The sequence below is a fragment of the Dasypus novemcinctus genome, chromosome 13, assembly GCF_030445035.2.
Source record: "Dasypus novemcinctus isolate mDasNov1 chromosome 13, mDasNov1.1.hap2, whole genome shotgun sequence".
Lineage (NCBI taxonomy): Eukaryota > Metazoa > Chordata > Mammalia > Cingulata > Dasypodidae > Dasypus > Dasypus novemcinctus.
This window is the reverse complement of record NC_080685.1, coordinates 103,245,037-103,270,480: the sequence shown is the minus strand read 5'-3', so window position 1 is coordinate 103,270,480 and position 25,444 is coordinate 103,245,037. Positions and strand designations below refer to the sequence as shown.

The 25,444-nt window shown below is 41.3% G+C and overlaps 1 protein-coding gene across 10 annotated transcripts in view; it reads left to right on the top strand.

Moving 5' to 3' along the window:
• The window catches only part of ESRRG (estrogen related receptor gamma), a 602,438-nt gene that overhangs the window by 144,576 nt on the left and 432,418 nt on the right, over nt 1–25,444 (top strand). For 5 of the 10 annotated variants that reach the window (XM_071207737.1, XM_071207739.1, XM_071207738.1 and 2 more), the window contains one exon: nt 10,229–10,321. The exons of 4 other annotated variants lie outside the window; for them this stretch is intronic. The gene's annotated coding sequence lies outside the window, so the exon portion shown is untranslated. Of the gene's footprint in view, nt 1–5,122; nt 5,204–10,228; nt 10,322–25,444 lie in introns of those variants that run through there. One more of the 10 variants, XM_071207740.1, reaches the window with a different exon arrangement.

Here is a 25,444-nt window from a genome sequence, read left to right as displayed (position 1 = left end):
GGATAGATAAAGAACTTGGATAAAGTTAGATAAAGAACTTAGATAAAGAATGTTGACTTGAAAAAATTCCACATCCTATCTTTTTCTTTTTTCTTTTTTTTTTCCCCCCTAATTATTCAGCTTTTCTTCACAGGAGTCCTAGGGTCTTTACCTTTATTGAAGCTGGTTATTATTTATCAATTCAGTTAACAAGTTTTAATTAAGGGTTTGCCTCTGTATTGTAGACACTGTTGCCATAGGCACACACATTTTCTAAGCTTGATTTTTTTGGTGTAAATCAAGACAGTGTTTCAAGTCCACTTGCATCTCACCAGTCAACTCTCCTTTAATAAAGGCCATAAACACTGTAAAAGCTTTTTCCTAAAGAAGTTACCTTTAGAACAGGAGGTGGCACCGTCAACTAAACCATACTTATGCTAATTTCTCTAGTTGTTCCTAACTTTACATTATAAAGACGCATAACATATTAAATTAAACTTTGAGTTCATTAGAATTGAAAAGGAGAATAGTCGTATCTAATAATTCATCCTTTCACTCATTCCACCTACTTTCATGGACCCCCAACTAAGTGTCAGAATTTGTGTGCTCTCTGGAGAATTAACGATAAATGGAGGGCATTCCTTATCATGAAGACACAGTCAAATGAGATCACATTTTGCTGTGGTACTGAAGAAGTTACAAAAACGTCAGTTCTTTTTGTCCACAAACTAGTGAAGAGAGGTATCAAATATAATAAATGAGAGTTAATAACCAAATGCATTTTTTGTCCGTGTCTAATTTCTTGTTTGCTGTAGCATATGATAGAGACAAGCTTACTGAAATGCTAAGATACTCATATATCTCCCCTGTCTTTAAATCTCAAATATCTTATTTCTAAGAACTGATTGGGTGGTGACCGGAAAGAGACCAGTTTGGGTAAGCCGTAAAAGACAGACGGCTTAGGATCTAGGACAGTAATGCTGGGTGTGCTAACTATGCTGAACAGTGTTAATCTGGTTAAAAATGAAGATAAGCAAATACTGACTGCCTTTCTTTCAGCTGGAAGAAGATAAGTATCAGGGTACACAGTGAGATAGGAGAAAGGAGATTTTCTCATCTAGAAAACAAGAATTATGTCTCATCTTTTCAAAGCCATAAGAGTTTGTGCCCGGACGAAACCTTTCATGCTCCTTTAAGAGACCCTTAACATTATTTCTCTTATTTGGTGGTCAATAAACCTGCAGCCTTTACATGTTTTCAGTTAGTGGCTTTGTGGTGAAGGTACAGGAAACAAAGAATGGACGAGTAGCCAGGAAAGTTTCCTTCCTCTCCTTTCATCCGCATCCAGAAGGAGGGAGCAGGAGGTGGATGGAGCTGGTCAAAACCGCTCGGTTCCAGCGGCCGGTAGAAACAGGAAGCCTGTTAAGTCAGAAAGCTTCAGAAGGTGACAGTGCCAGCAAGGCAGGGGCTCTGTTGTTCCCTAGTGAGTCCACCCACAGCATCTAGAGCAGTGATGAGCCCCGGGCAGGCACCGTCCTCCCAGCCCAGGAGGTTGGAGCTCTGTAACAAATTTGAAGCACTTTAAGTTTATGTTACTGTTTCTTTGGCCCTAAATCCTTTTGAAGGTGTGCAGAGTGTAGGTGGAAACCTTCAGACCTTTGAAATCCAGTGGTTTTTCATTAATTCCTCATTGCTTGCTTTCTTAGTGGAAATGCTCAGCTTTGGTCTAAAAAGCCGCTAAAAACCTGCAGAAAGCTTGTAAACAAACACCCACTTGAACCATCTGGTCTTGTAACACATACAAGTGATTAAGCCTCAGAGCTATGATTGTTAAATTTTTAAAAAACACAACAACCCCAAACACCCCCAAATAGACTTCTTAGACAAGTTTATAGGGGGAGAATGTGAGATGCTTTACATAGTAAATAATCTGAGAGGCTAAAACAATTTTTTTTTTTTTGGTTTCCTTTCTCATCCTGTTCTCTCTTTTCCTTTTAGTTCCTTTCCTCCCTTCATTCTCTCTCTCTCCTGTAGAAAGAGAAAGACTTAAGATACAAATATATTAACTAAAAATACTTTATGGTTACACCATACTGAGTCTACATTGTTACTAACATATCCTTATCTTCATTTAAATTTTCACATTTGATAGAGGGGGAAATGTGCTGACTTGAATGTGTGTGTATGTGCACATAGGGGCGTCTTGGTTCCTTCTAGAATATATTAGGTATCTGGGTTATTTGCAAATAATGAATTCATATTTTTTTGTCCATATTAACTGAAGAAAGTCAGGTCAGAGGGAAATTAAATATGTTAAGAGCTGCCATTTTAATTGTATAATATCAGTACTGTCTTTCTAGTTAATTTCCTGACAAGTTGTAAGGCATGTGGATTGGAGCCTTCATATATTTCTAAAGTGGAAATGATTTTAAATTGGAGCATTTCATTTAGATGACATCACTAAAAGGAAAAAGAATATGCTGCACACTGTACCACAGTTACGTGGAAATCACTCAGCTTTCTAGCTGGTGACTGTTGAAATGAATTGCCCAGGTACATAGACCCCAAAGCTCTCAAATGAAAAAAAAAACCCGAAACACTTCAGGTGAGAAAACAAATCTATACTAGGTTCCCTATTTCTATCTTCCTAATCTTGAGCAATTCTCTCCCCTGGATTTATCTTATCAGCCAGAGGGAAGAAAGAAAATAGTAGAAAGAAGACAAGAAAGAGTGTTACAGTAATGGTCACTGGTATATCAAAGAGAAAACCCTCAAATATATAATGGTTCAAACATAATAAAAGGTAATTCTCTTTCACAGAAAGTCCATTTTGGTCTACCCTGCGGGGAAGGCTGATGGGCTAAGTCTGGAGTGGCACTCGTCACATCTACTCACTTTCCATGGAAGAGAACACAAGTGCATAGCTACACCTGACTGCAGGGGAGGCTGGGGAGGATGGTATCGCTATGTGCCAAGGAAGGAGAAGAAATGGCTTTGACGAACTATTGGCAAGTCCCATCATAAAAGGAAAAGAGAAGAAAAAAGATGGGTATTGACGCAGGACACTATAGTATTTTTATTATTCAACAGGGAAACTAAATTAAAGCCTTTTTTAGTGATGGGCTGATACACTGGCTCTCTGGGGAGGAGCTTGGTGGGTGGGCCTGGTTTGTAGCATTTTCTGATTCCTTTGGTATAATTTCTCCCACTGTGGCTGATTTCATGCTACTGACATGAAGTCTTTGAACATGGTTTTGGGAAGAGACACATAGAATCAGCTCTTGCATGCAGAAACAAGCCCCTCTGGCACTGCTGTTTACTTACGAATTCTGAGAAGACATATCTGAGGCAACCTGTTTGTGGGAAGGAAGGAAGTATGCAAGGAACGATTCACTTCTGAATGGATTTCTTTGTCATCTAAAGAAACGTCAGTGGTTTTTTACATGACATCAAGAACATATGGTGGGAAGCGGACTTGGCCCAGTGGTTAGGGCGTCCGTCTACCCCATGGGAGGTCCTTGGTTCAAACCCCGGGCCTCCTTGACCCGTGTGCAGCTGGCCCATGTGCAGTGCTGATGCACACAAGGAGTGCCCTGCCACACAGGGGTGTCCCCGTGTAGGGGAGCCGCACGCACAAGGAGTGCGCCCTGTAAGGAGAGCCGCCCAGCGGGAAAGAAAGTGCAGCCTGCCCAGGAATGGCGCCACCCACAAGGAGAGCTGACACAACAAGATGATGTAGCAAAAAGAAACAGTTTCCCGTGCTGCCACTGACAACAACAGAAGGGGACAAAAAGAAGAACATGCAGCAAATGGACACAGAGAATAGACAGCTGGGGCAGGGGGGAGGGAAGGGGAGAGAAATTTAAAAAATAAAAAAAACTTTAATTAAAAAAACAGATGAGTGTAGAAATTTTTTGAATCAGAGAAAAATAGCATCAAAAGCACAGTGAGTCTAGGCTACCCATCTCCACTGTGTCATGGGTCAAGCTCAGGTAAAATTTAAATCTTCTCAAACAGCTTTCCAAGGCATGTGCCAAGAAGTCAGGTGCCATTTCTGGAATATTTATTATTTTGGAATTTCTTGCAATTATTCCCGTAGTTGTTTTCCTAAAGGGGAGAAAGATTCAGAGATGGAATGGATAATGATGATGAGAGAAAAGGAGGTGCCAAGGATGATTCCTTTGTTTCTGACTCATAAAATGCAATGGATGGTGATATAATTCCCTTGTTTTAAGAAAACAACTCTGAAAGTCAAATGACTATTCAGATCTCAATTGGCTAATTAATTTTTTTATTAATAGACCAATCACTGTATATCCTTCTGAGAAAACCACCATCATTTGTCTACTTTCACTGTCCAAAGATTCAGCTCGATGTATTGTCTGCTTTCACTGTCCATGTATTGAACAGTTTGGTTTGCTCTTAGCACTCTGTTTGCTCCATGCAGATGGGATGCCCTTAACCAAAGGGCAATGGTTGAGATGGAGGGTCCAGAAATGTGATTCAGTATGCTTTAGCCAAGTTATTATTATTAGTAGTAGTAGTATTTGATACGCATGGGTTCATTTTCAGAAGAGTTAAAGATACAGCACTTCTTGAACTGATGATGTAGTCTGGTTCATCACCATAAGGACCCAGAGGCTAGTGCTAGGTACACATTCTGTGTTTTAAATCGGAGGATTACTATCACATCCATGACATCACTAAGATTTTGGCCTCTGTAGTATTTGTTTGGAACACAAGCTGAGGCAGATCAAAACCCAGGGATGAATTAAATCTCTAATTTATTGGTTGTAGTTGCTAGTGGTTTATTTTCAGCCAATCATTATTTTTTGGAAGGCCCTGAAATTAGTAGTGACAGACTCATCAGGGGTACTGAGATTTCTCTAAAAGTTAATTCATTCATTTAGGAAATAATGAGCTGTTTCAGGGAGTAGTTCTCCACCTCCCATATTTTCCGATTGTAAAAAGTCAAAGCTCTTCTGAAACTAACTTTGCTCATGCCATCCTCCTCTATTGAGTTTTTTCCTAACTGTGGGCTGCCAAGAAACAGAACTAGGGCTTGGCACACCAGTTTGATCAGCCCAACCATCAGAATCATAATGTCCTGAGTACAAAGCCCACTAATTGAATTTCATTCACCGGACTGTAATATAGCAGCCAAGACCGAGAACACTGTCGGCTGTTTTTTATGAGATCCGGAGTCTAGAGTCATTTTTAAAATGTGAGTGATGCAATTTCTTGTATCTTTCATTTAAAATGCTACTTGGTAAACAGTGTTTCAGATTCGTGTATTTATAATATGTATGAAGACAAAACATCGAGTTGAATCTGAAAAGAAAGGAGAAGTTTCAGAAATGATTTACTTCTCTTTCAGTATGATCTACTGAAGAAAATACTAAATGCATAGATAAGGAGAGCAAAGAAACAGCTTGGAGTTTAGCAGACAGAATTGCGTTATTTCAAAAACAAGTCAGTGTCACTAGCTAAATCTTTGTTTTCTTCAAGCACACTAATAAATTCTGCTTAATTCATTTTTTATTCTCTCTCGGGGTCTGCTTGCAGATTTGCCTCAACAAAGGAAGCATCTTGTTACATCTTTTAAATAATTGATGGCTCTCAGTCCAAGGCAGCTTGAAGGAAATTCTGAAAATGGGTACTGATTGAGCAAATGCCTCTTTCCTCACCCATCCCCCTCTCCAGCACTCTCCACTCTTATTTTTGTTCAACAAAATCTGATTTTTTTCTGTCCTCCTTTGCTTTTTTTTTTTTTTTTTGCCCTTTCTTGAATGCTAGCTAATGATCGTATCACTTAGGCTTTAACTACCACTTGGTATCTTCATTTATTTCATATCATTTTTTATATTTCATGAAAGATAGGGGGAGCGCTCAGTTATAACCTGACTGTTATAATGAAGAGCTATTACTGTATCATCAGATATCTTCTGTCATCACCATCACCAGAGATGGTTTGCTCAGACTATAAAAAGTTGAGCTCGGAGCCTGTCCCTCTACCTTGGCAGGGTGCTAGCTCCAAGGGACAAATTAGCCTGGAAGCTGGATTATCTGTGGCCTTCCCCAACTCCAGCTGTTCCTACAGGTTCTGATAGTGGGAACTGAGCTCTGTTTTGCCACCAGAGAGAGAACAGCATCTCTGCCTCACCTCACTTTTGGTATCATTAGCAGCTGCTTATGACTTGAGAAAGCCAGTATTGCTTGCAGGCAGCAGTGCTGAGAGCGGTCCATGGTGAACTTGGCTTTTAATCAAGACTTAGTCACTTTGCCATCCAGGGCTTCCAGTTCCTCACTCGTAGAATGAAGGCTTGGGATGGGATCATCTCCGAGATCTCTCTCTGCTTTACCTTCTGGCATCCTTCAGGGAAGCAGATGATAAACCAAAGGGAAGTTGCACTCCCTTTGCTTTTGGATGTTATTCCAAGTTCGAGTGATTGGAGGCAAATGTGCTCCCTCTTTGTTAAGCTTCCTCTTTCTTTCCATCATTTTTCCTTTTTCTTAATCTTTCGCTTCTTTCTTCTACTCCCCTATTACCTATTTCCTTTTCCTTCCTGACTGTCCACGCTTCCAGGGTTAAAGTAGATGGAAAGTGATTGGTAAAGTTTCAGAACTGAGGACCTTGGCAGTAAATGAAGAAATCACGATTTAAAAAATGTATATACCATGTCCTCACTTAAGTAACAGCTTTCCTCTTTAGAAATGGCTATCAGAAGATTCCCAGTGTTATAAAATTTGACAAGACTGACTATAGAGTGGCAAATATTGGAAGATCTAAACCTGGAATTCTAAATTTGAGTTCACTTCCTCTAGCGAAAGTCTGACATTGTATCTGTCACTGAAGGAGCTATATCTAAATCAATGGTTTATTGCCCATTCTCAAAACCATATCACAATCTCTGACCCACTCTTTCCTTTTAAAGGGACAATTTTAAACATCCTGTTGGAGGTCATTTTTGCCTGCAACTTCCTACTACCCAGTAGCTGGCTGTGTTTCCTGTGCCAGCCCAGGTTAATCTTTTCTGACTGCTTCACTGAAATACTTAAAAACGATTCAAATAATCCAACCTGTTTTGACATACATGAAAAACATATGGTAGGGAATCTGGAAAACTGGTAACTTTCATAGGTTTATCTTTTCCTATCTGACTATATTCTAAGGTTATAATTCAGAAGGATCAAGGAACTATTTGCGTCTTCCTTTTTAAGATGCTTACTTCTGCAATCCATGTACTTTTTGATGGTTTACGATACACCAGTATTTGCATCAGTATGTAAGTAGATTATGAGTAACTTCTCTACCAGTAAGATATACTCATAAGGTTTTGTAATTCCAAATGTGCTTTTCCCCAAGGACTGCAATGTTGTAAATGGTTGGGTTCCACTATAATAATACTTCAGTATTTCAGGAACATTATGTTCTGTGAGTCTTCTCTTTTTTTTTTGAATATTCATTCTTAATACAAATGTTGGACATGAAGTATGATGCTCCCTGGAGTTGTGTAATACAAAATCCCTGCAAGTATACCTGGTAGTTCTCAATCCAGAAATAAACTTCTTTGTTGTCAGTCCATATTGCCAATTTCAATATTTAACTGGTTATAGGCAGTTCTCAGTTTAAAGTAGTTACATCCAAATCTGCATTTTAAAACTGGTTGTTTAGAATTCAAAATATTTGTAAACAAGGAAAACACACAAGAAGTAGCAGGGAGTTTTCTAGAGTACCCACAAAAATCTTCTCAACTAATAGCATAATCAAATTTCTGAAGGTTTGCCAGAGTCTTGTTTTCAGTCTTGTTTTCAGTAAATTACCTACATATTGAAAAGAATTCTTCCACCTGGGTGGGTTGTCACCATTTAAAACAGAATTGATCTAGAAAAATGCCTACTATATTTCCTATTAAGAAGAGAACAGGTACAATTGCCGCATACCCTCCTGGCGCTCCATTGTCTTCCCTCACTCACATACCTTGGATGCCCCAAAGCATAAGGTGGAGTACGGTGTGGTAAAAATATGCAGAATTTGGGGTAGGGAGAGCAATCAGAGAGCTAGATTCTAACTCATCTCTTACCCCTTACGCCCAGGGTTCCTAAATAGCATGGCCCTGATTGCCCATGAGACGCGTACCTTCGGGCTCAGAGTACTCCAAATTTTTCAGGAAGGAATTGTAGAAGCACTAGGCGTCCATCTTTTCTCTCCTTGCAACCATCCCCAAATGTCTTGTGCATACCTAAAAGGGAGTTACTGGCTAAAGTAATAATTCTTCCTCCTCAAGACTCGGAGAACAGGAGCTCTGCCTGCTGCCCTCACTTCCAGCTCTATGTACAGGCTATCACCCATAAGATGATCCTAAGCTGAACGCATCTGCTCAGAGGCAAGTTGTATGCATGGGACCAAAAGGAGGACCATTTCCAAAAACCACTATTGCACTATTATCATTATTTTGAATTTTCTTAGATTTCAGAGATAGCTTTGACAACTTCTATATTTTAAATATGAAAAATACAGTCCACAGCTCCATCTCTGATGAAGTCAGCACCTGAAGGATTTTTGTTTATCCACATCCTGCCTTTTCATCTTTTCTAGTTCTTAACAGTCTACATTAGTTCCCGTCTGGCTTTGTATCCTGTGGTGTCAGTGGGTGGGTTCTTCTCTCATTTTCTTTATACTTATTCAAGTTCCAGCTTTTTAAAGGGTCTCAGAACGTAAATAGTATTGGATTATCACACTCAAGTCATCTCACCTTCTTTCTCAGTCGTGGAAATGATGGTCGGGAGAGGGAAGAAGAGATATGGTGTGGGGCAATTTTCAGGATTTGGAGTTGTCCTGGGTGGTGCTGCAGGGATGGATGCTGGACATTGTGTGTCCTGTCATGTCCCACTGGGTGGACTGGGGGAGAGTGTGGACTATAATGTGGACCACTGTCCATGCGCTGCAGCGGTTCTCCAGAATGTATTCGCTGGGTGCAGTGAATGTGCCACAGTGATGGAAGAGTTTGTTGATGTGGGAGGGGTAGCATGGGTGGGGTAGGGGGCATATGGGGACCTCATATTTTTTTAATGCAACATTTAAAAGAAAATAAAGAAGAAATAAAATAAAATAAAAAAAGAAGTTGAAATTGAATTCTCAATCTTGTTTAATTGTCAAACATTTTATTTGCTTCTTTAAAGAAGAGGAAAAACAACTGTGGATTTGCAGGGTACCTTTAGTGAAAGAGATTCAGAGGCCCTTCTGAGAACCTTAGGATCACAATGCAGGAATCTCTCTGAAGTATTCCACAGTTACCACACTCATGCCTCAAGGGGTGTGTGGAAAATGGCCACCTGCCTAATAAGTTTTCCCACTTCTTGCACTTAATAAACTGCACAGAGTGGGCACCAAACAAATCGTTAGGGGTGTTTCTATCCTCAGCTGGTGCCAACCTCTGCTTCCTCCCATTTGCCCTTCCCGGAGCTGCAAGTTCAGCACGGAATTCCGAGGTATCCCTTTGTTACCCTGAAACAGTTCTTTCCTGCAAGGGAACAGATAAGAAGAATTAAGTTAATTCATGTAGTTTGCTGTTTTCTTGGTCAAAACTGGTCAAATATCGGCAAATTCATGAGGTTCAAACCAATGGCTTTCTCTGACAGACGTTCTACCTGAAACAGCGTTTTTAAGAAGATGTTTGGCTGAAACCAACTCGGGGGTTATTTAAAACAGAAGCTTCAAGTATTTTTCTGTTCAGGAAACCTGTGCTTCTTTACCTGCTCCCTTTTATCTTTCTGAGGGTTTTAGCAATAAGAAACAAAACCCTCATATCTGGAGAAATGCATAGATATTAAGACTAATGTAAAATAAATAGAAAGTCCCTTGGTCCCTCTGATGGAAGAATTTTTTTTCTGAAAGTTATAAGCGGGTGTTATGATGGAAAATGCTTTGAAACCCTAACCAAGCATTCGCTATAAATAAGAGAAGAGCGGAAGATTAATAAATCTGATAAAGCTGAGAAGAAGGAAAACTTAAAATAAGAAATGAAGACTGTACCTTATTTTGAGTGTTAATACAACCCTGAGTCTATATATAGAAAAATCAAAGACTTGCTAAAGTCAGAGCATACTAAGTCATGGCTATTAATATGTGCTTAACTCTATTGCCTGGGAGATTTTATTAAATGCAGTGGCCAAGAAAATTGACCTCACTTTTTTTTTTTTTTCCTTTTTTGGGTTGGATCCTTGCTCACGACACATAAATGAATAGAGCTGGCAATTTACTGGTTCATCAATGAAACCATACTAAATTATGAAGATGTAAGGAAAAAAATCCTACGCTAACATTGTTGCAGTTTGAAAGGTAAGCTGTTCCCTACAAGATTAGGAGATATGACTAGTCTTTTAAAATCTACACTACATAATGCCCTGTGAGACATGTTACAGGGTTAAGTGACCTCTTGACATCCTTGGCTATCACTGTAGTCCTGGCGGGCATTTCATTAGCAACATAAATGAAGAGGCTCCAGTATTTTCCACATTCTATCTTACCTTGAAATGCAAAAAAATTAAAAAATCAGTTTTTTGTGCTTTTAAGATGCTTTATTATATGGGATATTCTGACAAATTGGGCTTTACAGAGGGTGTGTTGCAGTGATCATGTGGTTTCTTTGAAAGAGTTTTGCCCTTGTTTCTATTGATCCACTATATTGACCAGTGAGCTGGGGTTGTCAGGGTCAGATTATTTATTTATCCTTGCCTTTTGGTGATGCGCAAGAAATAAAATATTACTTTTCTTCACATCTTTTCCTGTGCATAAGATGGGAAGTCCTCTCTTTCTCGTTCCCCTTTCTATGAATTTACTAAACGTTCTTGCTATGCTGTTAGTTACCAGTTGAACATCCAGTTCTCTCCCAGGATGTCTGAAGAAAAATCAAGCAATATCTACTGCTCTGGGTTACCATGAACTACTCAGTTGGTCTGCTAGACCTCGGTCCTTCACTTGGATCCATGAACTCCTTTGCGTGATTGCCAATTGAGGATCGTAGTACGGAAGGGATCTTTCAGTGGAAGGTCTGTGCTTCCCTCAGACTCTCAAATGGGTTCATAATTCCAGGAACATGAAGAACCACTGCCCTAAATGGTGCGCTCCTCCATGCAGGATCGGGGGCACCTTTACTTGTTCCTCACAGTACTTGCTTCAGTGCCCAGCACAGAGCATGTGCACAGGGAATCTGTGTGACACTTTCTGCCGGTGAGGTGGATGGTGCCTGCTCATTCCTGAACCCTCTGGAATAAGTCAAATGGTCTGAACAGCATTCAGCAGGTTCCTGCTTCAGGGTGGAAAATGGCACTTTAGACGTCGAATTACCTCTTTCATGGCATCCAAGTTGCTTAATTTGCAAATGGAGATTAATTTAGGCAGTAGGAGAATATGTTTCCATATTTGAAGTGGATTGAATTGAATTTGATGTTCTCTCTGCTCTTTCCGCTCAAACTATCATAAAATTGAGTTCTGGCCAAAAGTCATTCAGTTACCTGATTCTGGGGTATCATCTTTTGTTCCACCTCGGCCTCAGTTAGGCTTTGATTGTTGGCAGTAGTTGAATCTGTGCTTCTTATAAACTACAGGTGTGCCCTGTTTTAAGGAAACTTGGATATTCTTCAAATTCATGCTTGCTGTGCCATTGCAGGAAGGCACAATTATTTGCATTCTAAAAATAGCCTGGCTTTATAAAATAATGTATTATGAGACTCCTTTAAATAACGAACTCTCTTAGAGCATTTAAAATATGATTTGATTTGAAAAATCAATGTCCACTCAACTTTTCACATATCCATCTGCTTTTTAATGGAAGGCAGGTGAAGGGAGAAAATCAAGCAACAAAGAATGAGGCTCTTAAGTGACCTGAAGAGGAATTAATTTTAATTCAGCAAAAGAATCTGCTTTTCTAGAGTTTCCCAGGGAAAACATCTTCACCTTTATCACCTCCAAAGTATATAAGGAAAAAAAAAAAGGCAGGCACCATTTGAGTTTGGAGAAGATAAATCAATTTCTTTGGTGGGTTGCATTCTGCATTATGCATGTACGTAAAAGTGAGGTTTGCTTTGATCCTGACTATTAAAAGTTTATTTTTAAACTCAGGCTGGGCCAGAATCCAGCAATGCTCTTTCCCTTGCAGCACAGCCTGGGTTTCAGGTCCCCAGCCCGGCAGAATGCAAAGAGGCAGCAGGAAGTCGTTGAAAAGTGTGCAGTCTTGATGGGCGCTGAGGTTTTCTCTTTTGTTTGTTTTTTTTTCCCCCTTCCTCCCCTCCACTTTTGAAATTCAAATTGAATGCAATTTTCAGCTCATTTGAGCTAGAATATACTGTTGCTGAGCTTCAGTGGCTCTTAAATTCAAACTCACAGGAGAAAACAGATATCATCTGTCACGGAGGGTGGGAGTGAGACTACTCCCTGCATTTTATTCATGGGAGGCAGCGCTCTGGTAACTAAGTCAAGGCTTTCCCACGGAATTGACTCGTCATTCACTGGCAAACTTATCAATAACCAATGAAAGCTTTAGGAAGCCCATGTTCAGAAACTTGGGAGCCGTTTCCCCCTCCCTTTAAAAACATAATTGTCCAAGTCTCTTTTGTATTGTTGGTACCTTAATACCTTTTCTGCAAACTGGGATGGGATAACAGCACAATCTTTTCTCTGCCCTTCTTGACTATTCTTATTGCTCCCATCATTAATATCTTTATCAATGCTGTTTATTTATGGCAGAGAATTAGCTGAGAGCTTACTGCTGGCTAAGTGGGGTGAAAATTTTGAGTTATTTCTTTACCAAATAGACTGTGTAAAAATATCCTTCTTTCTTGGGGCCAATAAAAGGATCCATTAAAAGAAGACCCATTCATACATTTCTTGAGTTTGCATGTCTAGCTTATTTGGAAAGGGGATGGTCCAGGATAGCTTAAGATGGTCTCTCTGCTGCCATGTTGAATGGGTATGTGCAAAAGGATTTGAATGTGAGCTTTAACAAATGATAATTGGGAAAGTAAAACAATTGAGCAAATTGTTTCTCTTACCTACTACTTCCTTCCCTTCAAATGTACAATCCAAAGTTGACTGACAGGGAGTTGATTAGCTCATGTAGTTGAGTGCCTGCTTCCCACGTATATGAGGTCCCAGGTTAAATCCCCAGTATCACCTAAAAACAAACAAATGGAAAAACCAACTCTGGGAATCCTGTGTAACTCAGTCATCAAGCACCAGCTTCCCACATACGAGGTCTACATTCCCACATACGAAATATATGACTACATGTTTCTTTAACTTTTGAATATAAATTTAAATCAGCATCAGGACTGCCTCAAATTTTAAGCCCTATGGATGGTTACCTTCATCTTTCTACTGTCCATTTATTTGTTTTCTACATTTATCCCACTCTTGATTTCAGAAACGATGCGATGTGGCAATTCTGATTTTTAAATGTAGGTATATGGTTCACTACTAGTGCTTATCTCTGACTCTTTTGGTATCAACCAAAATTTCCATGGGCACATGAAGGCCATTTGCTTTTTCTTGCTATTTTTTTCCTGGAGGTCTCTGAGAGTCAAGTTAATTATGATCTTATTTCAAAGTAACTAAGAGCAAAACAATAAAATCTCTAAATACTATCATTTCTAATGAAATTAGTTCATAGCCATCACACTCAGAATTTAAAATATTTTGCAGTAAGTATATGATCAGACCATACATATTTATACTCACATATATGAATATATGTTAAAACATCCAGTGATGTGACAGCAGCAACTTCCCAACGGTTGGTTATTTTCACATTAATAAAGACATCAACCACTTGATTCTCTTAGTGGTAATGTGCTTGTGCGTTAGATCCCTGGTAGAAGACATTTATTTCAGTTACTTTCTAAGAAATAATACCCTGACATGTTATTAAGTTATTTTCTCACCATTATAGCTCAGCATGACTACCAGGACTATATTGCTGTTCCTTTGACATATATTATGAGAAACTATAAAACTACTAGGACAAGGAATCCACACTTTTAGCTATTTATTAAATTAGTTAAGAGATTTTTAGTTTATCCATTTAAAATAGCTGATCTCTTCAATTTACAAGGAGTTATTGAGTGTCTACTATGTGCCCCACATTCACTGTGTTAAGATTTATAGTATGTAAAATAGTGGTTCTTTAATCCAGTTAGGGAAGACACAGAAAGTGGAATATCAGCATCAACCGAAAGGATAAGGCGATGCTTGGAAAGCTCCCAGATCTAAAAATGAGTCTCAAATGGGTACACTGTCTGCCTTCTTCTCTTCAATTGAGAATCACTGGTATAAAACAAATATTGTAATTTGGATGCAAAAAACAGTCTGTGATGAGAACAATAAAATATGCATACTGAGGTGCTAATGGTATACTATTCCCTTTTTAAAATGCCAATGGAATTGGACAAGAGTAGGGCTGTGGGGTGCTGTCACCCTGCCAGATGGCACTGTAGAATAGGGAGGTCGGGGGCCATGGGAGAGAAGGAAGGGGGACCAGTCTAAGAGCGAGGCAAAGCTGGAGACAAAGTGTGACTACAATTGAAGAATAAGAGTGAAGAATGCTTGAGGAAGGAGTTCAGTGGTGACCAAGAGCCTGTTCATACCAGGACAGCCACCTGTTGCATGTCGAGGAATTTTGTTGGCCAGCTCTGAAATGTAGCCTTTATTAAAAATTAAATTATATAAAATTACAGCAAAAATTATATTAAAACAAAAGTAAAATATCCTCAGAACTCATTACTTCCTGGTTATTTTTACCACATTTTGGCTGTTATCTGCATTCTTGCCTCAAGGTCATCTGTGGTATCTGGACGGTGGGAATCCAACTTCACATTCAGCTTGAAATTGGCCACAGTGGGAGTATTTATACCCCAGAAATGGACAAATACTAAACACTGGGACTTTTTTTTCTTCGAGAGCAAGCTGTTAAACGTTGACCAGGCAAGCACTGGGGGCAGGGGTGGAGGTCTAAAGAACTGGAAAGTGTGAGTGGAAAAGTGCCGAGAGAGAGTTACCTCTCCTGGGAAGAGCAGGGCATCAAGCTAGGCAAACACCTTACAGTCGACTTAGTAATGATTAGGAGCCGCTGACTGTTTTTAATACTTTTTTATTATTGTTGTAATAGATGCTCATTTTATAGAAAATTTGGAAAAGATAATAATAGCTAACACTTCTATATTACTCCCTGTGTGCCCAGGGCTTTTTAAGTGCTTTACATGTAATAAGCTATTTCTTCCTGGAAACAGTCCAATGAGGTACCTTGCTCTTATCCCTATTTTAAAGATAAGAGAATTGAGGTACAGAGAAGTTGAGAAATTTGACCAAGTAGAAAAGCTGTCATTTGAATCCAGGCAGTTGTACCATGGCGCTCTCTGCCTCTCAGCAAAAATCATAAATACAAACAATAATCCTGCCACCTAAAGGTTCTCTGAGAAACTGAGCTATAGACAAAATTAGGATTTGTGGTGGGGAAATCCACGGGGTGAGGCTCCGCCAGCCAGCAGGCCTGGAGGACGACGCCAAATGCCAAGGTAGAAGCAGCCCCCGTGGAGTGGCGAGGAACCGTCAGGAATCCCCAGGATTGAGGAGGGAAGGACTTGCAGGGAAGCTAAACTTTAGGAAGAAAAAGCGGAAAAAGAATGAGAGAAAACAGAAAAAAGGGAAGGGAAAGATGAAAAGAGAGGCAGTAAAAACCCTGGCATGAAAGTGAAGAAGGAGAGTTTCTAGAAAGGCGTGAACAATGCCACGTCTTCAGTGGGATTCTATCATGGTGACCACATAATTTATCGTCTGAATCGAATGACTTTTGTGAGTGAAAGGGGGCACTATTAAAAATTAGGCCAGGAAACTGACAGAAACCAGCCAACAGTGGTCTCCCTAGGTTTCCAGGTGGACGAAACGGGCAGTTTTCTAAGAGTTAAAGTTGGCTTGGGAAGCCCTCTCTTTAACCACTCTACCATGAGGAGTGTGAATTGTTATGGTTAAAGATACATAAAAAGTTTCAAAAATGTATTTTGCAGAGAAAAACAGAGAAAATTAGAGTATGCCGCTCATCCTCCTTTGCCATCTTTGGTCCCCCCTGTCACATATGTACAGAAGTAGTCACTGTTCAGTTTATTAACATGCTTTTCAACATATTCCAGTGTTTACAGAGTCAATGCAATTACCTGTCTAGTTTTGTTTTTTAGCTGAATATATGTGACCATGCCACGTATGGTTCTACATTTAAACATTCCCTTATTAATACACATTTAGCTCATCTACTTTTTTTTCCTATTACTAGTAATGTTATGTAAATCTTTCATTCTTACCTTCTTATTTTTGTAGGATAGATATCTAGAATCAAATTGCTGAGCCAATGTGCATCTCCATTTGATTTTCATAAAATACTGTCAGAGAAACCTTAAAAAAATCTGAGTAACCCTTCCACCACCATTGTATGGGTGCTCTTTTCCTAGTTAGCCATGGGTATACCAGTCTTTGAAATTTTTCTCAATCTGTTATTCGGAAGTGTTATCTCACAGTTATTTCAGTTTGTACCTTTAGTTATTAATGAAGCTAAACATATTGTATAACTTAATTGGTCATTTTTAGTGATTTTACATGTTCATATTCCTTTGCTCATTTTTTCTATTGCAATATTTGTCATTTCCTTATTTGTTGAAACTTCTTGCATGCTAAGAATATTAACCCTTATTAGTCTCTTTTTTATGCTTTACAAAAATTTTCCTTATTTTCTTTTTACCTTTTAATTTTGCTTTTGGTTTCTCTTTCATCATGAGAAATAGTCAGCTAAGTTTCTTTCGTGTTGTGTGTGTATGTGTGTGTGTGTGGCTTCATGACATCCTGCCTTCTTTTCTTCCTCAAAAGAAGGAAGAATAACAAAAATCGTTTGCGTACTTTTCACCATGATTCTTGCTTCCCACGGCCCCCGGATCAGCTGGGATAACAGAGTGACCGTTTCCTTTTCATGTGGTCAGTGATGTACCTGACGGGTGCTCAGGGTGCTGTGAGAACCCAGAGGAGGCCACTCTGGTCAGTCGGTTGAAGGGGCGGGGAGGGCGAGGCTGGGCCACCGGGGGGTTGACATCGGAGCCGACATTTAAGGCTTATATAGAGTGAGAAGGGGAGGGTCTCTAGCTGAGGGACATGGGGTGGGGGGGTTTGAAAAGAAGCCCATAGGTTTCCCAGAGGTTTCTCCAGCTGGGTCAAGGGAAGGCATTTTTTTTTTAAATAAGGGGAGACCTATTTTCCTGAATTCTTCAGATTTTCCACAAAGTATAGGTATTTCCACAAAGTATAGGAAGATGTAAGGAGGAGTGAAGTTCTGAGACATGCAGCATTGTGGGTGAACCCTGAAAGCATTACGCTCAGTGAAATAAGAAAAGCACATGGGGACAAATCCTTTGTGATTTCACTTATATGATATATCTAGAAATAGCAATTTATAGACACCGAAAGTAGACTAGAGGCTGTATAGTGGGTGGGAGGAGAGGGAGAAGAGGAATCGCTGTTTGGTGGGTACAAAGTGATTTTTAAAAATTTAAAAAAATAATTAAGAACTATAATTACTGGGAAGCCTTGTGCACTCTGCTCACACGGTCACACTTTTCACCTTGCAGTTCCTTCTCCTTGGGATCCCATCCCTAAGTCTTTGTCAGGCCTAGCAGAACCCACTTATCCTCCAAGGTTCAGCTTAGGTGATGCTTCCTTCCAACAGCCTTCCCTGACTCTTCAGCTGGAAGGAACCTGGAAGTTGAAGTGTGTTTAAGTGACGTGGGTTTAAGACTCATCCTAAAACAACAAGGTATTATATTGATGTGTATCTGCATGTTCCTAACTAGACAGAAATTTCTGGAAAGGAAGAACTATGGCTTAAACTTCTTTACAGGTTCCAGGGCTTCAACACAGTAAAGTCCTGTTCTCCTTAAAAAAGGGTTGGGAGATGGAGCACATCTGTAGAAACAGGCCTATGGACAGAAAAGGAAAACACAGAAGAGGATGCTCACAGAATAAATAGTCAGAATTTAAAGGCATTTCCTGAAAATAGGGGCTAGGAGCTTGAGGAGGGAGTAATTCTAAATAGATCTTAGAAGGAAGTGAGGCTGGGAATACACTGGAGATGAGTAAACAAATGACACTGTGTGCCTGGTGGAAGGCAAAGTGAATGTTGGACAGCATGTATTGGGATGAGCTAAGTTCACATCTTCCTTAGCGCTTGGTGGCCAAAGAGCAATCACAGAAACAGAAGAGACCCAGGACTATCTGAAACCAAAGGAAAGAGGTTAGAAGGGAGATTAAAGATGCAGACCAAGAGTGGTGCCTATGGAAAGGGAGCAGCCCTTCAGAGAACGCTTCTTCAGAGGGGAAGTGAGTCAGGTAGGAGGATGATGTAATAAACTTGGCAGGATATCTGTGAAGTGAGGACAGTGTTGAAGTTTTTGATCCTGGACATAGCCAGGAAAGATAGCCAGTGAAACCAGGTGGTGTCTTATAATTTGGGTCAGGGAAGAGTGATGTGGCATAGGTGACAGAAGCTTTGGGTTGTTCTGTGAGGACTGTACCGGGTAAGGCAGCCGTGGTTGTAAAAGGATCACATATATAAGATCTCCACGGTTTAATAGCGCCTGAAAAGCAGGAAGGGTCTAAGAGATCTGGTTTACTATAATTTAGGGGAAATGTCTCAGAGTCTCAGTTTGGGCTCCCAGCCCCTCTCCCACATGGTCTACTCTCCACCTGGCTTCAGGTTTCATCACATGCTTCCTGCTCTTCCCTCTACGTGCTCCAGCCAAACCAAACTACTCTTCATCTCCTGGGCCCTACGTTCTTTCTCATTCACACACACAGTTCTTTCTGTCTGGAAGGGACTTCTGTACACCCCTTGTTCTTGGCCTTACTGCTTTTCGGAGTCCAGATCTGAGCGGAAAAGCATTTCCTCAAAGCAGCCATACGCCTCACCTTCCCCCACCCCCGCACTCCCACCCTGCACTAGGTCGAGTCCTCAAGCACTTCCAAGCAGGTGTCTCTCCTCTCTCAACTTTTCTGCCACCTATAGTTATTGTTGCCTAGCCATTTTCTCTTCTAGATTGTGCATTCTGTTGAGTTCCATCCGCTAGTACAGTACTTGTCACAGAGTAGTTGCCCAATAAATATTTCTTGAGTGATGGAAGGAAGGAGCATACATTAAGTGACAAACGTACATGGCAAACGTACACAACCATTGTTGACAGAGTCTCACATGTTGCCTCTGACGCTACGTACAGTATTGCTTAGGCGTGACTTGAATATTCACATGCAGATTTGGGAGATCAGAGTTTTAAATCCTGAGAAACATAGTCCTTCAACTAATCAAGTAACCTGGGGAGGGATGGCCATTTGCCATAAAGCTAGTGACCTCAAGCAGGGAGGGCACCCATAGATGGAGCAATCATCAATGTGGTTGGCAAAGTCAACACAAATGGTCAGGAACATGGAGACTTAGACAGAAGGAAGAGGAAACGTTCCCATCAGGCTGAGGCAGCCTTGACAAGAAGAGAGCAATGACAATGGGCACCCTTAATTTCAGTGATACTGAACAATGAGAAGTGGAATTCAGAGAGTCTCAGTTTTCCCTTCCCTTGTTTTAGAAACTGCGGAGAGGGATAAATGTGAAGAGGCAGAAAAAAAAAAACGAGAAATTTTCTGAGAGGTCATATTAGGGGAAAGAGGTGAGAAAGAGGCAGGAGAAAAAGGGCATTGACCGCAGCTCAGCTGTATTCCACAGAGCCCAAGGGGAAGATGGAGAAGCTTGGCTCAAAGCCATTCTAGAATCCCCATGCAGGAAGCTGCCCTCCACATGGACAGGTCAATGAACACCGACTCTATAGGTAATGATCATGTGAAGAAAGAGCTTCCACAACCACCAGTAGGTACAGTTCCTTCCTGTTCAAGATTTTCTTCTTTTCTACTAGAGTAGTTGGACCCCATTTCTTCTCATTGACATTTCAGTAGCTAGAAAAGATTGCTTCACCCTTAACATCTGAAAATCCCTCATGTGCCTGGGTTTTTTCCTCCATTCATGGTTGGAACTGGATTACACACTTTGCCCTTAGCAACTTCTTAGTTACAGTTTTGCAAACCTCTAATGCCCTTTGAATTGTCTTCTCTAAGTTCTCCTCATTTTTATTCATTAAAACCGCTGAATAGAAATGGCCAGATTTTATCAGCTCCCGTTTACTTTTCTACTTGATTATCTGGTAGCCTCATCTCACTGTGCCAGTTCCCAGTGTGGTCCTGGGCTTGACTTGGAGTGAAAAAGTGCCATGTTTCTGAAAGCGGGGCGGGGAGGGGCGGGCATTGCGTGCTCTACCCATCAAACTCCTCCTCTCTGGCTAGCAGCGGAGCAAGGAAATTTCCAGGATCCTCCTGGCCCCGAGATTGTGTTACCTTTTTGGAAGTGTCCTTTTTTCCCTTTCTACTTCAGAAGTCCTGCACGTTGGCCCATTTCAAGTTGCCTCTGATCTTTAACTGTGGCTCCTCTGCCTCTTGAATCCTCCTTGGGGAGAATCTCGCTGGTCATTTTGCAGAACTTCCTCAGGCCAAAAAAGCCTCCCTCACTTTGCTTCTGCTTGACCTTTGCCATTCAGGGTAGTGAAGTGGGTCTCCAGGCTGCCTCCCCTGTAGTTTGTTATTACTTTCAGGTGATTAGCAGGTAGCTTCTAAGCAAAAAGGAACATTGCCCCAGGCAGCGCTATCCCATAGGCTCTTGCCATTTTGCTACAAAAGAGAAAAATAGAGCCTTTGAAGAGTGTGTATACACTATTCATGTACTGAGAAAGAAAGGAGGGTGTATAAAATTTCAGCAGCAGCCTTAGATTTTACTTAGTTATCAGAGGGGAGAACTCTTGGGTTATGGCTCAGATTGCTTTTGGAATTAGAAAGAAGCAGTGGCCACAGCTAAGCATCTAAGTCTTTTAGTAAAAACTTACTTGAAAATTTCTCTCCAGGCACTAATCTCCCAACAAGTTGTGTTCCAGTGAGACAGAGTGGCCATGAAATATAGTGATTGGGGCTGTGCGGAGCCATTCTTCTTGCAGGGGGAGCTAGTTCGGTGACAGCCGCTGCTTTCAGCATTCTGCCCGCACTCCCTTTCCTCATTTGACCAGACGCAAGCCTCCTTCTCTCCCTCAGTCCTCAGGCTTTTTTGTCACCTATACTGCTACCTTCACATCCCCCAGGGGAAGCGTTATAGGCTTCTTTCAACATCTTGAGCTATTGTCCCCAGCATTAAGGGAAACATTATACTTTCTTCCCCCAGATCTCTAACCTATTGCTGTAAGTACAATGTCCCTCTCAGCCCTCCCCTCCCGTCCACCTCCCCCGCCAAAAAAAAAAGTTCATTTTCCTGGGCTTTACATGGCTAGTTCCTCTCCTATTATCTTTTGTTGAAAAATAAAATTAAAAGCCCAGCAAAGAGAAGGGGATGTGACTCGAGTGATTGGGCTTCTGCCTACCACATGGGAGGTCCCAGGTTCGATCCCTGGGGCCTCCCGGTAAAAAAACAAACCGTGATGGCACAGTGAGCCAGTGCCCGTGCAAGTGAGCCACACAGCAAGATGATGATGCAACAAAAGAGAGACCAGGGGGAGAGTTAAGGCGAGGCACAACAGAAACAATGAACTGAGGTGGCACAAGTGACAAGGAACCTCTCTCCAAATCAGAGGTGCCCAGGATTGAATCCTGGTGAATCCTAGAGGAGAAAAACAAGAAGAGAAGACAAAAAGAGAAATAGATGCAGAAGATCACACAGCAAATGAACACAGACAGCAAACACAGGGCGTGGGTGGGGGAAAAAAAAGCCCAGCAGAAACTTCTCCTCTTCCATCCTATGCCAAATAAATACTTCTAACCATACTATATTGGGATCCAAGGTACGTTAAGACCCACATGAACACTTTTCTCCCCCATGGGTGTTTTCAGCTTTCCCGGGAGGGAAGCTAGCGGTGTCAAAGCCCCCCTCCTCATCGTAACAGATCGTGAACAACCCCTTCTCCCTCCTCAGGGTCCTTTGCCTCTGAATTGTCTTTCCTCCGTTTTCAGTGATGCCTGCCCCTCAGAGCACCTCACCAAGCTCGTCCATGCTGGTGTCTCCCAAATGAGCCACGACCTGCTGAAGCAGAGCCTCCGGGGCCAGAGCCCAGTACTCTGTATTTTCAACAAGGGCCAGAGGAGCCAGTTTGGCAAGTCTGGGAAACACTGCTCCATTCATTCCCACTTTTTCCTAGCAGAGGTGTGCCGGATCTCAGAGTTGTCGGAGGGTATGTGGAGCTCTTTGTGTAGCCATGTTCTCTTGCTTGGCTCAGATTATACAAAACAAAAACTGAGGAGTGTATTCTCTTTTATTGGGGAATAACCTTAGACCATATCAGGTTGAAATATTTCTTGGGCTGACTGCTGCCCTCTTGCTAGTCTCAACATGTTTTCTATAACAACACTAGCAAAGGCTGTTGAGCCATCCAGTTTAAGTCTCAAACCAGATGGATTCTTTGTTTCTCTGCATTGGAACTGCACGTGGTTCCCATTGCCTGATAAAGTGGCTCAGGAGACTGACCTGTTGCGATGAACTGGAAATCTTCTTGACTATAATCTTCTAGATAGTGGTAAATGATAGAGAACAAAATCAGGAATCTTTGGAGTGTGCTGGGGAGAGCGGCTGGATGTAAATATACATAAGGAAGACAGTGCACTTTTATTACCTATTGAATAAAGCAGGCTGGGGACTCGGGAACATTTGAAGACAGTATCTTGGGTACATAACTGAGTTTTAGATTTTTCCACCTCACGCGGTGTTGCTCTGCTATTTACCCAAGTCACTTCTCCGTTATAAATAAACCCAACCTGGGCCTGCAAACTGGTATCGATAACAAGCCAAAAGCTATGGCATTAGTGTCTCCTGTATTTGCAACACTCTTTGGATTACCATGGCAACAATAGTTTTAATTACGGAGAGCCAAAATAACTTGTATATCAGATGTGGCTCATTTTACCCTGCGGACAAAACTCCGGTTTGAGAGGAGCTTTATAGGTGGATTTTCCTTCCAGGCTGGATTTTGTTACGTGCTCTAGCTGTAGCTGACAGCTCTTTTGCTTTTGGAACGATCCAGAGGAAAAGGAAGTACTTACTGGCCGAAAGGGCTGCTGGACAGAGGCCCTGCTGGAGAAGATCCGGACCTTTTTGTCTCTGAGGCGGCCTCATGCACTCACCTCCAGCGCATTAAAGAGCCTTAGTGAGCCATTACCCTCAAGGGCTGCTTCTGGCTTCCCCTTTCAACCTATGGGAATCTGAATGTTAGGATAGAGTCTTGCATGAGGTATCATCTGGTAACCAGCCTTGACAATGTTCAGGGTTATGCTGGGGGGACAAACAAGTAATTCCATTGCAGTCGCAGTCATGGAAATAGTGAAACCACAGCAGCTTTCCAATCAGAGCTGTGGAGGGGAAAAAGCACGAGAGAGAGAGAGAGAGAGAGAGAGAGAGAGAGAGAGAGAGAGAGAGAGAGAGAATACCTCCCCACCTGTGTCCTCCAGCCCTTTATTTCTGGATCTGCCTGCTCCTTGAATTTCCCTTCAGGTTTGGAGAGGTACCACACTATATCTAAATATTTCTGGGCTTCCTCCTTTGGAAAGCTCTTGCAAAGCTAAATAATCTTCGCCCTAGGTAAGCATAAATCATTGTCTACCTTCTTTGCTCCTTGAGTAGACCTTCTGATACATTCATTAATTACAGCCGCTGCCTGGTGGCAGTGTGGTGGCTGAGTCACCGCCACCAGCATCTTTCCTGGAACACCCCCATTTTTGACACTTGAGCCTTAGAATCCAATTCGGTCTTAAAGAGGCTCTTCTTGGCAATGGCCAGCGAGATGATAGCGAGTGAATGAAACACACCTGAAAACCGCCGCAGCATGGCTGTGCAAGCGCGGGCTGGATAGGGAGGGTAAGTGGGACGTTGATGGAATGATGCTGTCTTTAAAACGTGCTGCCACTGTTTTTAATTTCTGGCAGTCCCTGGAATAAAACCTTGATCCTCCACTCAGTAGATGTGCTGACTCCACCAGCAAGCAGTCCAGTTAATCGCAATCCCGGCTTTTGAAGGCCAGAATGACCATGCAGAACTATTTAGAAGTGGGCACCATGGTTCTGATTTCTCATCCTTTCTCCACATTATTAAAAAAAAAAAAGCAATTTTTGGTAAATCTTGCTTAACTAATGACACAGTCTCTCTGTGTTTGTTTCGCTTCCACATTCAGGAAGCTTTGCGGCTATGATTTTGATTTTGGAGTTTAGGCATGTTAATTAAGCCTTTGTATGAAAGCAGAGGGGTTCTGTTTCTTGTTTGTTAGTTTAATAAGATTTTGTGTTAAGAATGGCACTGAGAATCTGTCAGCTTTAGCTTGGCTGCGTATGTGTAGCTCAGTGCTTTGAGACCCTTGAAATGTCTGTTTTTAGGACATCAGCAGGGGGCTAATGAAAAGGCTTTGTTGATTTTAACGAATTGCAAGCCACTGTAGCCAAAATAAATATAATCTGCTTTTTGGATTAGTTGTCACAGATGATTTTACCTACTAACAGTGATTAAAGAACCCGAGTGGACCAGAAGCAGAGCTGCTCTCTGGTGACTCTTGCTAAAATAGCAATAAACAGAAGTAAATAAAGACTTAGGGCATTAGTTATCTTTAATAAACAGTGACACCAAATACACTGCATGCAGGCGTGAACGGGTGGAGGTGGAGGCTCAGGAAAGAGTGGGGTGTCAGAGACCTGTATGGTGACAAAAAAAAAAAAATATGACTGCTTAAAAAGCTAAGGTGCTGTCGTTTCCCAGCTGCCTCTCCGAAGCCAATTGGACTCACTGCCATTCCACCTTCATCGTCCTGTGGACGCTGGGACCAAGGTTGAAATCCCGCAACTATAGGATTTGAGTATGAAAATTAAGGAAGTGTTAATTACTTGTGTAATTATTAACCTGCTTGCTGCAGTAATTCTAGCCAGTTAATGAACAAGAGACAAGCACTCTCTCCTTCCCTATATTTTCCTACCCTGATGAAAAGAATTACTTGCCCTGCAAGACAAATTTGATCCTTGGATTTCCCCAGGAAAGTCTCCAGACTGGGTTTTCTCTCATTCTGATTAACTTTAACCTGAAGAAAGAAAGGTTGTGAGTGAAGCCCTCTTTGCAGGGTGTGCGAGTTCCAGCTAAAGGCAGGCAGACAAATCATCAGGTGTGAGAAGCTTTAATTTTTTTCCCTGTGATTTTTAATCTTAGCAAATGCTTTAAATAATGCTTTGGATACATCATCTCAGATGTCAAAGCAAGTGACACACAGAGCTTTCTTCACTCCTTCCTCCCCACGAAGGGTTCCATGCTATTGTCTTTGTTTACAGCTCAGA